The following is an 18,307-nucleotide window of genomic DNA, read 5'->3' on the forward strand; positions in this document are numbered from 1 at the left end:
TGGCAGAGGCCCATCTGAGGAATGTTCAAACATGTGAGCTAAAATGTAGATGACATGTGTCTTCAGTGTCATTCTGAACATGTCTTAAAATCCCATTCATGAATCATTCAATAATCTAGAAGAAAGTATCTGCTTTGTTTTGCTAGTTATTGTTTGAGTAGAATCCAGGCATAAAAGTCTAGGTGATAACTTGTAGATGCTGTGCAGAGGAGAAGTAACTTCAAATATTATAATGCCATGACTTTGTGGTACACCTGCTGGTATCGGAGCTAACCTGGTGATTCTATGCTGCTTCTTCAAAATGTGTATCAGCATCCAGGTCCCTGGAGTATTCTCTGAGTCAGCTTCATAATCTTTATGAGTTATCACTAATCAGTGAATACTCTCTATTGGCAAGAGGGTACAGGGGATTGAATTCAAGGCTTCAAACAAGGTAAACATGAAGCCTACCACCAAGCTACAACCCCTGCATTAATCAATAATATTTGGTATGAGTTTCCTTAGTGTTTTTGTGAGAGCCATGTTTTTTAACTTTTAAAAAATTAGATACAACTTTGGGATGTTGTAGTTACTTTTTTGTTGTGATAAAATATGCTGGAAAAGATAGCTTTGGGGAAAACCAGCTTATTTTGCTTGCTGGTATGGTGGATACAGTCTATCACTACAGGAAGACATGGCAGCAGGCAAGAAAGGCATGGTGACAGGAACGAGAAGCTGACTGGTCACACTCAGGAAGCAGAGCATGAACAGGAAGAGGGGCTAGGCTACGAAGCTTCAGTGTCTCCCCCCCTCCCTGACCTACTTTTCCAGCAAGGTTCTACCTCTCAAAGGTTCCATAACCATGCCAAAATATTCAGCTAGCTTAGCATTAAGTGTTCAGATAACTGAGCCTATGGGGGACTCTTCATACTGAAAAAACAGTAGAGAGTAGTTAAGATGAGCAAATTTCACAAAAGTGGCTATGGAAATAACAGTGAGTTAAGACCTAAAGTCTTTAAAAAGAGAGGTGAATGGCGATGAGAGATGGAAAGGGGTGTGTATAGTAAGGTGCACTAAGAAGTGAGGCTTATGAATGCTGGATAAATTAGCAATGATAATGAGATACCAAAGGGACACCTATCCTGTCCTTAAGAGCAGACTTAGATTAAGTATGCAAACACACAAGAGGTCTGAAAAGGAGGCTGTGTCCTCAGGGTATAGTTAGGTTTCAAAAATTAGAAGAAGACAAAGGAGCCATTCATAGAGGAGTCTTAGAATATAGTGGATGTTGCAGATGCTAGACTATGGATTTTCAAAAGAATGTCCATGAGTAAGCAAGTGCACTTGAGCTCAGGTGCATGAACACCACATACATCCGTACATAAATTCACACCTGTAGGGAATCTCAAAATTGGATCAAGACACCACAAAAACAAAACAAAACAAAAAGTTCTCATCATAAAGGATATTTGTTTTCCCCAGGGTGACAGAGGAGATAGAGGAAGAGGGAGAAGGGGAAGGAAGGAAAGAGAAAGGGATGAAGGAAGGAAGGAAGGAGAAAGAAAGGAAGAAGGAAAGAAGGAAGGAGAAAGAAAGGAAGAAAGAAGGAAGGAGGAAGGAGGAAGGAAGGAAGGAAGGAAGGAAGAAAGGAAGGAAGGAAAGGAGGGAGGGAGAAAAAGAGGTGAGGGAGAGGGGTAATAGGTTGCTGTCCCAGGGTAGGAGGAAGAGAAAAAGAATTTTTTGGATAGAGAGAAGACAGACCCATAAGCAAATTGCAGTTTATAAAGGTAAAACAGGAAAACCCATATTAGGATTAGAAGACTACAGTTTAAATTTAATTGGGCATGTTACTTAGGTGAGCAAAGGGGGCTTTAGAACTTCAATACCGTTCTTCAATACTTTGTTATGAGCCTGGAGAGGAAGGATTGGTCAAATAAAGAAATAGACCTTGAGAGCCAGCTTTAGGAATGTAATCTAACAGTTTTATAGCAAGGCAGAAGGAACTGGGGAGAAAGACAAGGCCTACCAAAGCTATACTCTCCAGGCTTGAGCTGGCCAGAATCCTTTCAATACCCAGTACTAACACTCCTCAAATACACACATTCACACTCACACACGTGCACACACATACACACACACTCTCACACACACATTTACACACACACATATTCACACATACTCATGCATACACACATACTTACACATTCACACACACATATTCACACACTCACAAACACACACACATAGAGGGGGGAGAGAGAGAGACTTCTTATAGGGAATGTGTAAAAATCATTCTTAAAATTTACCTTAAAAGGTAAAATCACCTTTTAAAATTTCATTGGTTATGTTTCTGTATATTGATCATATATGGAAGCCATGATGTCCACTCATGGTGTGACTGTGTTTAGAGGCAGGATCTTTGTCTTAGTCTCTTTGTAGTGCTATAATAAATACCTGAAACTATAATAAATACCTGAAACTAGGTAATTTATCATAACATCCATTTACTTCTCATTGGTCTGGAGAATGGAAAATCTATGTTCAAATCCAGAGAGTTTATAAGTCAGCGCCCTGCTGTCCCCAGCTTTAAATGTGGAATGTGTTCCCATGTGGTTGGTGATAGGAATATACCTTGTGTCCTCACATAGAAGAGACAGGAAGGGGTGAATTAACTCCTCAAATGCTTTTCTAAGGGCCTGAACCCCCTACTGACTTAACCATCCTCTTAAGGCCCTATCTCTTAAAACTACCATGCTTGTGACTGAACTTCAACATGCAGATTTCAGGACTCTCATTCAGCTCCAAGGACCAGAGGAGTACCTACAGAACTGTTACTAGAATAGTTTTAACCAGTATGACTGCTGTGTTCTTTTATGAGAGGAGGAACTTTGGACACAGAAGAAAGATCAAGCAAAGATTCAAAGAGAAGAAAGCAATCTACAAGCTTCAGGAGGGCATAATCTCAGATCCCAAAACTATGAGGAACTCAATAGCCAAGAGCCTCCACCCCCAGTCTCCTGTGCTTTGTTAGAGCAGCCCAAGCAAGAACAGCCTCCTCCCTTTGCATTCTTTGTTTACAATGGCTTCTATGGTGACTGATGAGACCTGATCTTCATAGTGTAACCCTTAGTGAGTAGGATGTATTGATGCACCCATGTGCGTGTGCACGTGTGTGTATGTGTGTGTGTGTGTGTGTGTGTGTGTGTGTGTGTGTGTGTGTTCCCTGTCTTTCTCATTGAACTCATTGAGGTTATTTATTAATTGTCCTGAGATAAAATCTCAAGCGGATCATAGAGCTTGCTAAGGCCTTTCATTGAGTCTCATCTGAGCAATGAAAACAGATAGCTACACTCTAAATTTGAGTGAAGGCCAGAGTACTTCCCTTCTGAAGATGACAGTGAGGCCAGGGGTATGACTAACTTTCTGTCACTCCCACAATTGATGTTCCAACTTCCTTCATACTGCCAGACTATTTCTGGTCTTTCCCAGGAGTGGTGAGATGATCAGGTTTTGGGTACTCTCCCATGTTTTGTTTTCTATGTGGAATGGTCCTGAGTTCAGGCTTAATGCTACCATCTCAGTCTGTCACCTCCCACTGTGACTCCTATCACTTAGGCCAGCACCCTCTCCTGAGTCTCTGCAAAAGCCTTTCCAAAGCAGACTTCTCTTTAGATCACTTTAAGTCAGCTCCTTTCCACAGATATACTGAATGTGTGCATGAAACATATGCCTATATGTCTTTATACCATGCTAGAGACAGAAATGAATACACCTCTAACAATACCTGCTGCCTTGGGCACTGTGGTCCTTCATAGCTAATGGCAAGATTCAAATACCAGTTTACTAATTCCAAGAAATGTCCATCCAATCTATGAGTGTTACTCCCTCCTACCACTGGCTTATTATCTGAGAAGTTCTCTTTCCCCATGTTGAGGGATATTCATTAGCATCCTGCTTTTTCTCACTTATTAATTCCTTGTCTTTCTTAAGCCTAGAGTTTGTATTTCCACTATACAAGCTTAGAGTCTTTTAGAGCATGGGAACACCAAGACCATTATCAGCGATCTTTGTACTTGTAGAATAGACTTTTTGTGACAACCTTTGGATTTATCCCTGTGCTGTGAGCCAGAGTGTAATAATCTGATGTGATTGTAGGAGCTTGTGCTTTAGAGGGACTGTCAGGACAGATAATTCCTGGCATATTGCCAGGTTAAAAGAGCCTGTGGGTTCAAGTAGAGAACCTTGACCACAGAGCCTCCTGTCTCATTGACTCATGCCTCTACCTGAGCAAGTAAGATGTGCCCCATCTCTAGGTTCCTTAACTATCTAAGAATTCCCAGAAGGTCAGACCTAGGAAAGAATGTGTGCCTGGTTCTGCAGACACCACAGCCCTGCTACCTTTTATGAGCACTTAACAATGTAATGTTTCACACCCCAAATACCTAAGGCAACTGAGATAGATACCTCAAGATGATGACAGGATATTGGGCTGCAAGAAGTGACAAGTGGCCTTCTTCTGGTGGCACCAAGCTTTGCTAGTGTAAAACTAAGTTACATGGCTTTTGCTCAGTGGTATAGCAGACCCACTCTACACGCTGTCTGAGAGCAGCTTTAAGGTCAATAGTTCCTCATTCTTTTTCATTGCTTTTCTCAGGCCTTGGCAATTCTTGATTGATGAGTCGGGCCTTAGTCTCATCAGGGTAAAAGTGTCTTTGAGAGACATTCAGGATCAAGGCAGGCAGAACCAGTAGACATGTATACACACCCACAGTAGCTGCCTGTCAGGCCGATGCCATAACCCCTTATTTTAGCCTTGTGCCTCCTATTGCTTTGAAGGATGAGCTCAAAGAGTTGTGAGTCTCCGTGACTGAAATGGTGGGCAGCCTTCCAGGAGGGGGCGAGTCCTCATGTGGATTCGGAACACAGCTCTATGCTGGGCAGTCAGCTTTACTCTCTTCAAACATCAAATGGCAGTGTTCTCCTGAACCTACATCCTGAACCTGTCACAGCATGTAGGCACGGAGGGAACCACATGAAAAGAAGCTCTCTTGAACCCAGGCTAGGCTGGGCCGACCTGCTTGTTTGTTTTCTCATGCTGTTTTCTTTTAATACTTTTCCGTATCAAAGCCCTTTGCCGGGTTGGTTTTGGTGCAGCAGTGAGAAATTTTGTCTCCAAGCAAAGGTCATTGGATCGGGCTTTTGGATTTAGTGACGGTGGAGGCTATAATTTTTCTTGCTGGCAGCACTGTGCTGCTGGAGAAAATTATAAAAGAGACATTGTGCCTCTCTGCTGCGTACACTGAGACCAAGGAAATGAATTGAACGGAAAGTGACGCTTATCCGACTTTGAGTTGTTTTGCCCAAACGAGGGCAAAACAACTTTCAGGGCCAAAACGAATCGTCAGGACTATGAATCAATAGGGCTTGGGATTTTTGCCATGCTCATTGAATCCTAATGCTGAAAATCATCCTTCTAAGCCCCCACCATCTCATTAGTGTTTTGCATAGAAATGTGCTTCAACAGGCTAGGCAGCCACTTAGCAACTTTATCTGGCCTTAAATGCTGACCTATGCCCCTGCCCTGATGGTCTGGCATGCAGTTAATATGCATGCTCAGAACCCTGGGCTGGCCTGCACACAACTGGCCTGAGCTGGGTTGGCTCGAGCAAGCTGTGACTGTGAGAGACTGCAATAAGTGACCCAAATGCTGTTTTTTGGCAAGAGCCAGGGAGCCCCAGTGAGAGTAGACTGAGGAATTTATTACCTGACCAACTTTAGGTGAACCCCGGGAGACATGACATAGCATGGGCAACAGCTCAGAGAATCTGGCCTGGCTTGTTGCCTCTTGAAGTGGGCACTGGTATGGAGCCCAGGTGTAAATAACCAGACCCAGACATAGACAGCCAGCAGCCCTAGGAAGAATGCCTCCAACAGAGCAAAGTCAAGGTGCTTAGGCAGAGTGGGAGGGGCCTAAAGCTGTGGCTGACCTCCTGCCATTCTGAGATTTCAGTAGTGGCTTCTGGAATAGAGGGACTATGTCCAGAGATCGCGTGCATCAGGCTTATAAGCTGGTGAGACCAGACATGGCACCTGAAGGGCCTTTGATGCTCTGTTCAAGATTGCTCCCCAATCCCCAACTCTGGGATCAAATGCCATCTACACAGGCCAGAGAAATTCTCATGCCAACAGCTGAGAAGCAATTTCAAAGCTGCCAGCCAGGCCTGGAGGCTCTTTGCAGGTGCCAAGGACTAGAAAATTGCTCTCTTTCCTAACGGAACACTGCCCTTTTTGTCTCCACGCCAGTTCAGCGTTAATACTTCCCCAAGATAAAATTAGGCTGCGGGGACCATGTACTCTCACTTAAGTGGCTCCTGTGCACTTTTACATGGAGAAGAGGAAACTTAGACTTGGATCCTGGCCCATGGATGATGACAGTGTCCCTTTACTTTATCAGACCTGGGTTAAGCTGGAGCCTTGAGGATGGCCTGTGTGCTGGAGTCATGTAATCTTATGACAGGTCTTAAAAGAGAAAGAACTCATGATAGTGGCCAATGTGGACTTCTCTGGTACATCAAAAACTGGAGCTGTCTGGTTTCTGGCTGTAGAATCATAATTTAGAGCCCAAGTGAGAGAGCAGGTCTGAAGTACCCCAACTCTGAAGAGTAGGGTTGTCAGTCAGCAATCAGCCTACCACTCTACCACTTAGAAGACAATGTACCTGGGCATGTCTGGTATTTGTTCATCTTTAGATCTGATGCCACCATGTGTGCTAGAAGGGAGTGTTGGGGCACACTCCACAGAGGGGTGACCCACACCGCCATGTTACTTCAATAGTCTGTCAAATATGTTTGTGGAGAACGTCCATATGATCCTGTCACTCTTGAGTGTAAGAGAGCAAAGGCTGTCATGTTTTGTCTGTAGTCTGAAGCAGAGCTTTGGGAAAGCCCAGGCTGAAGGCAGTTCACACATCTATCTCCATTGACCAACTTTCCTCCCTCTGTTACCTCACTTCCATTTATTTCCACATCCAAGGAGATTTTTCAGAACACCAAGAGATGACTGTTTCCCATTTTACATGCTAGGGAAAACTGCAGCCAGGGGAACACCTAAAACTCCATTGAAACAGCAAGTGGTAACAAAGATAGGCCCTAGGTTCAAATTTTCTAGCCTTATCATCACACCTTCTTCTCTCCATGATTAGAGGTTTTCAAACTGGGGAATAAAAATCATAGAGTTGATAAGTGATGGAGAATGAGCAGCCCCAGAAGGGACGAGCAGAAAGTTGAGGCTGGGGACGGAGGGTGGTGATAAGGAGCTTGCCCAACATGTAAAGAATCTGATTTTCCCTAGGAGGGAAGAAAGGAAGTGGGAGGGAGGGAGGGACGGAGGGAGGGAGGGGGAGAGAGAGAGAGAGAGAGAGAGAGAGAGAGAGAGAGAGAGAGAGAGAGAGAGAGACTGTTTCTTGGGTAGCTGCTGACTTCAGTGTTACACAGAAGTCACAGCCTTCCCTGAACATCTGGAAGACCGTCAGAAGCAATGATCCTGATAAATTCTTCTCTGCTCCATATTTTAATTTTTTTCATTTGTATTCTTTGCTTGAATAGAATACTCACACACACATGAATCTCTCCTAGCTCTTAGCTAGAGAAGAGAGAAATATGTTGTACGTGCAAATTGCTGCTTATATAGTCAGGATCTTGCCTGGGGAGAGCACTTATATATGCATATATTGCCTGATAAATGCAACTCATGGCCCCCATTTGTCTACAGGTAAGTTTCTCCTAAGTAGGAAAGACAAAAGATATGGGAATGGGACACCATGCCAGCCAGACATGACGAGAGGAAAGGGACCTTTTAGAGCATCCATTCAGCTTGTCACAGCTCTGACCCACTTTCCCAAGTGACTTGTTTAACTTTTGGGAGGTGTCATATGTGCTGTGGTGTAAACAATATTTGAACAAGAAGGAGATTATTAAGTTGCCAACTAAAAAAAGCATTTGAAAGATAGCCCATTACTGTGTTTAAACACCTCTAGCTTTAGCTTTCTTGGAAACCTTTTCACATAGAGTAGTCATTTTAAAACAACACTTTGTTCTGCAGGAGGTGCACAACTCCCACCTGAGTGCCAGCACTTAGGAAGTGTGGAGACTCCAGACAGCCTTATCAGTTGACAGACTGGGCACTAGAGTCAGGTGCAGTGGCTCTGTTGGGAAACTGCAGGCTCCCACTCTCAATGGACACCAGCTCCAGTTAAGTGCTTACGGTGTTAGGAAAATCTGAGAACAAGGTGGTTGCCATTAGCCAAGGCCGTTCTAGCTTCGGATGCTTATGGCCTGGACTCCCTTTTGTTTTGCTTTGCTTTTTGCTTTTTGTTTGTTTGCAAAAGGATAATGAGTGCTGGACAACACATCTGATTTCTTCCCTCAAACCCAATTAGTTGGAAGAGGCTAAGAGGAGGGGTTACCCAACTACAGTGTAAAGATGTCTGGTGTATGCACAATAAATAGCCTGAAGGAGCTAGGAGAGGGCTGTGGGTGAGTGCATGGCTTTTGCAGATTACAAAATAGGCAATCTTTAATTACCTGCAAGAACAAGGCACGGAAACTTAATTATTCCTTTTTTCAATTAGGATGAAAACAGTAGTCTTCCATTAAGCCATTAAGTGAGACATCTTTTCAAATCAGCAAGCACCTGTTTTGTTTTGGTGTGTGTGTGTGTGTGTGTGTGTGTGTGTGTGTGTGTGTGTGTGTGTGTGTGTGTGTGTGTGTGTGATATTACTCCATAGCTCAGGTTGGCCTTGAATTCAAGATCCTCTTCCCTTGGTTTCTGGAGTCCTGGGATTACAGGCTTATGTCTCCACACTTCTCTAGTCTTTCTAACTTATTGTGACCTTAATGTGAATACCAGGGATTAAAAGTTACCATAGGTATTTCTTCACAGCAATAAGACCCTAATTATGACAAACTATGAACCAAAATAAATTCTTTTTCCTTTAAGGTATTTGTTAGGTATTTTATTGCAGCTCCAGAAAACATCACTAAGATAATATCCCCCCCCCAAAAAAAAACCCACCCAGGAATGAGGCTTACTTGCCATTACTTTATCCTGATGCCCAAAGCATGTTCTGGGGGGAAAAAAGCCTTCATGGGATATTATGAGACCCTTAAGCTGGGGCACCAAATTTCACTTCCCTCCCCTGGGAAATGGAGACAGAGCTCAATTGTGTCAGCAAGCTTCTCTACCTGTTATACCCACTTCAGGACATGGCCTCCAGAAAATTACTTTCCTCGGGCCCTCTTGGGAATATCCCCGAGTAAGTTTACTTGGTCTCAGCTCAGCTCTCTATGATGAGAGACATCCTAGGGTACATACCAGTTCCCTTGGCCCTAACCCCTGGCTAGGCTCTGACATACAGTGAAGACAGAGTGGAGAGAGGTGGTTACCCGAGCATTTAATTAAGATCCACTGGGCACTAAAGGCAAGGCCGGGGAGCACTTAAGCTGAGATCCACTGGGCACTAAATGTGAGGCCGGGGAGCACTCAAGCTGAGATCCACTGGGCACTAAAGGCAAGGCTGGGGAGCACTCAAGCTGAGATCCACTGGGCACTAAAGGCAAGGCTGGGGAGCACTCAAGCTGAGATCCACTGGGCACTAAAGGCGAGGCTGGGGAGCACTCAAGCTGAGATCCACTGGGCACTAAAGGCGAGGCCGGGGAGCACTCAAGCTGAGATCCACTGGGCACTAAAGGCAAGGCTGGGGAGCACTCAAGCTGAGATCCACTGGGCACTAAAGGCAAGGCTGGGGAGCACTCAAGCTGAGATCTACTGGGACTGGCAGATTGAGCCTCCTCTATGTGCTGTCATTTCATTGCTACATTTTCTCAACTCTCTCAGTCCCACAGGGTCTTGCTGGGCAGCCTTCCCTAGTCTCAAACTTGCCAGCCACCTGCTTCAGCTTCCCAAGAGCTGGAATTACAGGGTGCATCACCACATCCAGCTTTATATATACAGGAGTTTTAAATACTAAGTCACACACTGGCTCATCCTAGAGGTTTTCTAACTTGGGGCCCAAAACTGACACACACAGCTTTTCAAAGAGCCATTTCTGGAAGACATAAGTCGTCTTTGTGCTGTGGTAGTGCATGACACTGTGGCAAGCATCATTATTTACCTCATAATTAATCCTTCGTCTTCACTACCCTTACATTCTGTTACTCCTGGCAGGTTTTAAGGACCAATGAAAGCCCCCAAGTCACTATAGAGCACTTTCCTACTAAGAAATGCTCTATCAAGGATTTCTCACAAAAGGATAAACCATAGAAGTCAGAATTTCCCAGCAGCCCATTTCTCTGACAAGGAGAAAGTTCTCATGGTGGTTTCTATTTAACTAGACCAGCTTATGATGGGGAGGGGGGTCCTGGGTTGATAGATAAGAACCTCAGGCCAAATCTGACAAGTAAAAATCTTTCTAGGAGCCTTGCTCTGAGCTTCAGCAGACATATTTTTTATCAAGACAACATGGGCAGCAAAGAACCAATAAAAATTATATTACTGGGGCGTCTTCTTTTATTGCTATTAGGGCATTTATTCCATGGAAATAGTTACCTTTAGGGTAATTATGCACACACCCTGACATAATGGAGACCACACCCATGTATGAAATATCATCATTTTGTATGTATGCTTTCAAAGGGCCAAGCAAATTTATGTCTGAAGAACTGGATAAGTTAATGTATGTTAACATTATTTGACTTTTACAGAGGGAAAAGAGACATATCTTCTGTGTTTCAATATTGAACAAGAGGAAATGATACAACTAACTTTGTAGCAATATCATCTGGCACTATTCATTTTTCATACTTCTCTGACAAATCAGAAACATTATGGAATGCTGGCTTCCACTGCATGTATCCTTCCACGATTCCTAGGCTCTGGACTGTGAAGGGTGTCTTGGCAGAAGTATACATGCAAAGCGATCCTTATGTTTTGCTTTCTGCAATTAGGACTGTCCAGATAAGGATTCTGACTACTCTGGGGCCAGCTCCTCAGTGGGTGGGGCTTGTGCTGTCGTCAGTAACCTGGGCATTTGATTTGATCTTCAGCTCTTCCGCTCTCCCAGGGCACAGAATACCAGTCCTCCTTCTTGCGACACACATGGAGTCGGGTTTAATGGTTTGTCCTGAGGCCCTATCTGAGACTGGAATCAAAGCTGACATTCAAAACAAAGAACACCATCATCATCCCTACAGAACAAGGAAAGCCATTAAAAGCTGAAGCAGGACTTGTGTCGCCACAGAGGCCAGACAGGTTTTTTTTTTTTTTTTTTTTTTTTTGGTTGCTTTGTCAGACAACAACTAACAGCTTGATAATTGGGGCATGGTTTACTGGCAAGGGGACACGCAATGCTGAGTCATCTTGCCTACCATTAAAAACCCTGAGGCACCCCTGCCCTTCTACTTGGGGGATCCTGTCTGTTGAAAACCCCTCAGCCTCCTCCATGAGGAGCCTCTCTCACACCTTGAGTGGTTTCTGTTAAAGGTTATGTGTTGATATAACAGGAGAGTGGGGACTGAACCCAAACATAAAAGATTAACATGTGAAAGCAGCCAGTTGGCAAGAGAAAATTGAGTCCTTGACCACCTAGACTTCCTACAGCAAACAGAGCGTGCATGCTCAGGTCAGGTCACAGAGGAACACTGAAAAGCCCTCCCCAACTGGCTGCTTCTACCTGACAGAGCATGCGTGGGAAAGGCCCACCATACACAAACTTGGAGAGGAGGGTAATATACAAATGTCCTATAAGAAGGGTTGGTGCTACAGGGCCCAAGGCTTGCTGGACTCTTTTCTCTAATCACTAGCTAACTCCCACTCTTGGGATCACTTTTCCTTGCTTAAGAAGCTGTCTCTGGCTCTACCTACCCCTGGTGCAGTCCTGCTAAACCAAGGGTCAGGTCCTTGGTTCCTAAGCCTGCTTTCCCAGATAGTGTAGGACTTCTTGCTCTCTGCAGGCTTACTCTTCCATTTCCTGTTCACTTCTCTTTCCCTCATCTCCATCACCCTCTACCAAGCAGCTGCGAAGAACAACAGCTTGCCCACCCTACTGTTTTCCTCTCCAACACTAATAAAATTATTTTCAAGATTCCTCCTGAGAACATTTTAAAACTTCCTTATTAACAAGGCTTTATTATTATGACATAATATGATATAATATTATTAGTATTATTTTAAAGCATTATTAATGAGAACTCAAAAGGAACCTCAGTTTCCCCAATAACAGTGGGAATTTAACCAATGCTCTGGTTACTTTTGTGGATGATGTCTGGAAGCAATAGAATTTGGTTCTTAGTCCTCTGGATGTCCAATTCTTCTACATAAGTGCTTCAATCTTACACACATGTTTCAATACCAAAAGATGCTTTTTTCATTCCCTTACTCCTTTCCTCCCTTTCATTTTCCCTCCTGTTTTCTTTCCCCTTTCACTCTTTCCCTCCCTCCCTTTCTACTGCTTTCTCTTTCCTCTCCTTTTTTCTCTGCTCCCACCCATCCATCCATCCATCCACCCATCCATCCATCCATCCATCCATCCATCCATCCATCCATCCATCCCTCCTTTCCTCCTTCCCTCCTGTCTTCCCTCCCTTTTCCTCTCCTCCCTCCTTCCTCCTCCTCCCTTCCTTCCCCAGCTCTCTCTCCCTCTCTCTTTCCTTGCTTCCTTCCTTCTCTCCCTTCTTCTCTCCCTTTCTCCATTCTTCTCTCCCTCCCTCTTTCCTTGCCTCCCTCTCCCTCCTGCCCTCCCTCCCTCTTCCCTTGCCTCTCTTCCATTTTCATTGCTTCTTTCCCTCCATTCTCCTTTTGGAAAAAGAATGTTTGAAAAAAATATTTTTTTATTTAAAAATTTTATTTAGTATAATTATGGGTGTTTTGCCTGCATGACTGTGCACCACATGCATGTCTTGTGCACAAAAATGTCAGAAAGGGGCATTAAAACCCTTACCCTCCAAACTGAAGTCACAGAGGGTCATGTGCTGCTCTGTAGGAGCTAGGAACTGAATCCAGGTCCTCTGGAAGGGCAACGGTGTCCTTACCTGTTGAGTCATCTCTCCAGCTCTGTGGAACAAATCTCTAGCAGCTCTCTGTGTGTCTGATGGCCTGCTCAAAGTTTCTGCTTTGCCACTTGCCCCACCCAACCACCCCCATGCTCTGAGTGTACTTGCCAAGGCCCCTACAGTTTTGATTTTTTTATCACCAGATTTACAGATGAGAAAATAGAGCTCCAAGTAGATCTCTGCTACACATGAGACTTGAAGTCAGATTTGTCTCGCTTCATTTCCAGGTTTCTATTCTTGCTATAGGTCCAGTTTTGATGTATGGAAAATCTGAAGGAGGAGTCAGGCCAAAAGTGTGGCTCAATGGATATCAAACATTCATTCATAAGGTATGTTGTAGATGTTTTTCAAAATGAAGAATGCTGATGCGTGTCTGGGGATTCTGATTTTGTACCTTTTTTGAGGAAAGACAAGATCTATATTTTGACAAATAGCTCAGAGACATTGTGTTTGAGAGAAAGACCTGGGGTCATGATTTGAGAAACACAAATGGGGTTATTATTTGTTAGTATCTCCAATTTCCTAGCTCTACAGGACAAACATAGCACATACCCAGAACTACAGCTTAATTGTGATCATGAGGCTTGAGTAAGAAAAGATAGAAGAAGCCCCTATCTCCGAATCACAGGACAAGGCAGTCAAGACAGCCATCATATAGGACTTCACCTCCCAGCACCAGCACTTAGAGCTGTGAGTAAAGACCAACAGCTCAACGAGCAGTCAGCAAACCAAGTCTATCCAGGATGATACTTTCTTATGCTTTGTAAAGTCCCATTCTCTCTCTCTCTCTCTCTCTCTCTCTCTCTCTCTCTCTCTCTCTCTCTCTCTCTCTCTCTCTCTCTCTCTCTCTCTCTCTCTCTCTCTCTCTCTCTCTCTCTCTCCCTCCCTCCCTCCTTCTCTTTCCTTTTTTTCCCCTAGAAAGTAGACCAATGTCAATGAGCTCTAGAAGCCCTAATAACAAACAACACAGTCTCCTGATCAAGATATTTGATGTCACTGTCTGGCCTGCCAGATCTGTTGAAAATACGTTTCTTGGACTGTGGCTCCCACTTTGGCACATCAGAGCCCCCAGCCCAGGAGCCTTGCTCAAACACACACTGCTGACCTAAACACCCCTAGATGCTATCCTTGCAGATCTACTGACAGTCCCGAATCTTGTGTTTGTCACCAGTTCCTGGAGGGTGTCAATGCTGCTGCCCTGAAACAAGAGGGACAGGGCCACCCATGTGGGTTCAGCTCTTAATCAAACCTCAGACTTTGAGTTCCTTTGCTATGACAAAATACGATCCCTACATCTCAGTTAACCATTTATTGACCTCTGTGAACTGTGCCCATGGCTAAAGCCAGGTAGGAATTTCCCATAATGGTTCTAAGTATGCTTGAAGACTTTTGTTTTCAAGAGTAAAGGTCAGTAAATGGAAAGATCCTCATTTTTGATCAACACTATTTATTTCCCATGTTGTCTGTCACTCCAGAGGTTTCTAGGGGTGTTTCCTAGAAAGATCATCTGAGAGAAAGACTTCCCCAAGCCCAAAGACTTCTTCTATTGACACAGATGTAGGAAGTCCAAAGTAAAAGTTGCTGTTTTTCCCTGTCTGCCTTTAACCGTACTGTTAAGTGTATCTAATCTGCTGTAGCTATAGTTGGCACCACTGCCACCACCCTCACTGATCTTAGAATCCTGCCTCTTCAGCCTCCAACCTCATGGTTTAAGCAGCTTCCAGGTCTTCAGACTCTCTAAGGCACAGATAACCACTGTTGGTTTACCCAACCCAGAACCTGTTAGCCAATCTATTAAGTCCCCTTTGTGACATGTATTCACTTACTGGATGGGTTCTGCTCCTCTAGAGAACTTTGGCTGGCACTGTATTGTGTGTGTTTCCTGCAACTTTTTAATAGGTAGCTGGATCTCTCTTGCCTTTACTGTATTAAACACTGATCTTCTTGCTTCCTAGTGTCAGTTTAAATTCAAATCTATGTCACATGTCACGATTCCTAGATTACAACTTTAGTCTTGAAAAGTCAATACTCACTATCTTTGTGACAGACTTCAGCACAAAGTGGAGTTGTTTTGATGATCTTAAAGTCTCCTTCTAAAAATTCATGTGCACACTAGGAAAGCTGGCCTCAGTTGACCTTACATTTGAATGCTCTTGGCATTCAACCATGACCAACCACACCTGAGAAACTAAAAGGACAAGCTTCTAGTTCATGCTGGGGTTCTTTTTCTGCATGGAGTCAAATCAGATGAGAACTGAGAAATTCTACTGAGCACTGGAAGCCTAAAGCCCTTGTCACTTGGACAGCAGGTAGCTAGCCAGTTTAGTCATTCAGTTATAAGAGACTCTGAGAAAGCCAAAAGGAAAGATGCAGAGAGACCATGCCTTCCTTTCTATGGTTCAGCCCACGGTCACAAGCCTCTCTTTCCTGTAGCCACACAGCAGCCCATCAGCTGCTTTTAATCTCCAGGGTTAAATGAAAGCAGAGAAACTTGCATCACCTGACATATGATATCCATTTGCAAATATTTATTTCCTTGCAGAACATTATAAACCCTAAGGAAGCAAAGACTTGAGTCTACCAATTTGTGTCTGGGTAGCACACAGATGCTCAGTCAGTGATGGGCATATGGTATTCTCTTATATACATAGGCAAGTGAGGGGGTAAGTTATAGGAAAACTCTGAGTGAAATAATGTGGCAGGAGCTTAATGGTGAAAAATGAATGAAACTAATTTGAGAGTATGATAGGGGTGGGGCTTTATGGGATGCTTGGATGAGAGAGTGTGTGACAATGTAGATGAGAGTTCTGTGAGCAGATTCAGATGGGAACATTATCGAGAGACAATACTTATGTTAGTGAGACTTCATTTGCCTAAGTCACTGTCGCCAATAGCTTTTCAAAAACAAGAGAGAAAAGGTTGGTTTTGGCTCATGGTTCAGAGGTTTTGTCTATCACATGAAGAAGCCAAGATGGCAGGAGCTGATCACCTTGCATCTGCAGTCAGGAAATGGATAGATGGATTCTGGTGGTTAGTGCTCTCTCTCTCTCTCTCTCTCTCTCTTAATTCAGCCCAGAACCTAGGAAACAGTGCTATTTGGTTTTAGTTTGAGTCCTCTCACTCACTTACTGTTAATCTCATTAACATAATTCTTCACTGATACACGCAGAGGCTAAAAAATTCCCTCACTGGTATTTCTGAAGGCTTGTCTACTAGATTATACCAAATCTCTGTTGACAATTTAGATGAACTACATAGTAGGCTATCAAATGCTGGTGACATTTAAGTGACTTAAATAGCCTTGTAAATGCATGTTTACTATGTGCTAAGCAAAGCACTTTTCTATGTATTTTCTTCCCCTCCTGTCTTAGTTGGGGTTTCTATTTCTGCACAAACATTATGACCAAGAAGCAAGTTGGGGAGGAAGAGGTTTATTCAGCTCACACTTCCACATTACTCTTTATCACCATAGGAAGTCAGGACTGGAATTCAAGCAGGTCAGGAAGCAGATGCTGATGCAGAGGCCATGGAGGGATGTCACTTACTGGCTTGCTTCCCCTGGCTTGCTCAGCCTGCTTTCTTATAGAACCCAGGTCTACCAGCCCAGGGATGGCACCACCCACAATGGGCTGGGCAAGGGATGGCACCACCCACAATGGGCGGGGCCCTCCCCCCTTGATCACTAGTTGAGAAAATGCCTTACAGCTGGATCTCATGGGGGCATTTCCTCAACTGAGGCTCCTTTCTCTGTGATAACTCCAGCTTGTGTCAAGTTGACAGAAAACCAGCCAGTACACCTCCCAAACATCGTTTCAGGGGATGAATCCTGGGGCCCTCCTAAATATTAGGTAAGTGTTCTACCACTGGGCTACTTCCTACACATACCAGTCCTATATGTCTTGTTCTAATTAAGCCTTAACACAATCCTGCAAAGTATGTATTCTTCCCATTTTATAGATGAAGCAGCTGGGGCTCAGACAGTTCAAATAATCTTCCAAGCTAATCAGTGAAAACCTGAGCTCTAAACTCTATTCCTTGACTCCAGAGCCTGATTTGTCTCTTCTATCCAACAAGTGGAGTCCTTGTGCGCAGCATAATATGAGCATCCTACACTTGCTAAATAGCATCTGCAGACACAAGTTCTGTTGAGCATTGTCTCTGTCTGTGAGCACGTGCATTTAACTCGATCCCTAATGTTACACAGTTAATGATTCCATTTCCCCCCTTTTAATGTTACAAATAACTCAACAGAGACAGCCTTGGCACATTTAAAAAATGGTTCATGCTTCTCTAATTATTTCCTTAGGATAAAATCCTGAAAGTGTTCTTACTTCAAAGACTGTGAACACATTGAAGGCTTTGATAGGTGCTGACAAAATGCCTGAGGGGAAAATTCATACACATGTAGGTTCCTTGTCCTGTGTGGGATTGGCCGCTCTCATCCCTCTTGCCAACACTACGAGTCAGGAATCCTTGTCAGTTTTTGGCAGTAGGTTTAAAGCACGGTGTCATTTTTAATTTGCATTACATTGATTGATGAGTTTGAAAGCCTTAAAAACATGTTTATTTGTTGTAGTTTTTTTATTGTTAACACACACATATATATAATGGTGCAAATATAAAATTTCCCCTAAAAGCCTACGTATCAAACATTCATCTTCATATCCTGCAGTTGTACTAATTTAGCATATTCTGCTAACTTTAGGAGAACACAGCTGGAGAAGATAGACAACAAGAGTTGGGTGCTTGATAGCATCCTGCTCCTTTTTGTCCTGCCTGGGTAAAACAGTCATTAACAATTTTACCATGCTGTAAACTATGTGCTACAGTAATGACCACTCTGACAAGATGTGCTTCTGTGATACACCATCCTTCAACCATGGAACTATTCTCAAAACCACAGGACAACAGACCACAATCTGAGCCCTACGAAACCATGAACCAAAATAGGTTACTATATACTGTCAAAATGCCCCAGGTAAAGTTTACATATAAGTTCTTCATCCTACATAGGACTATTTGTTTTTATATGATTTTGCCAGCACTACAAGTCAGCAAACCTTGTCAGGTTTAGGCAATGGGTCTAAAACACTGTATCATTCTTTAATTTGTATTACATTGATTAATGGTGAGTTTGAGAGTTTAAAAGACATAATAAGATAGGTCCTTCATACAATCTCTCAACCCAAATTTGCAATCTATACTGGGGAGAACAACATCCT

The sequence above is a fragment of the Micromys minutus genome (assembly GCF_963924665.1).
Source record: "Micromys minutus genome assembly, chromosome: 5".
In the NCBI taxonomy this organism is placed as follows: Eukaryota; Metazoa; Chordata; class Mammalia; order Rodentia; family Muridae; genus Micromys; species Micromys minutus.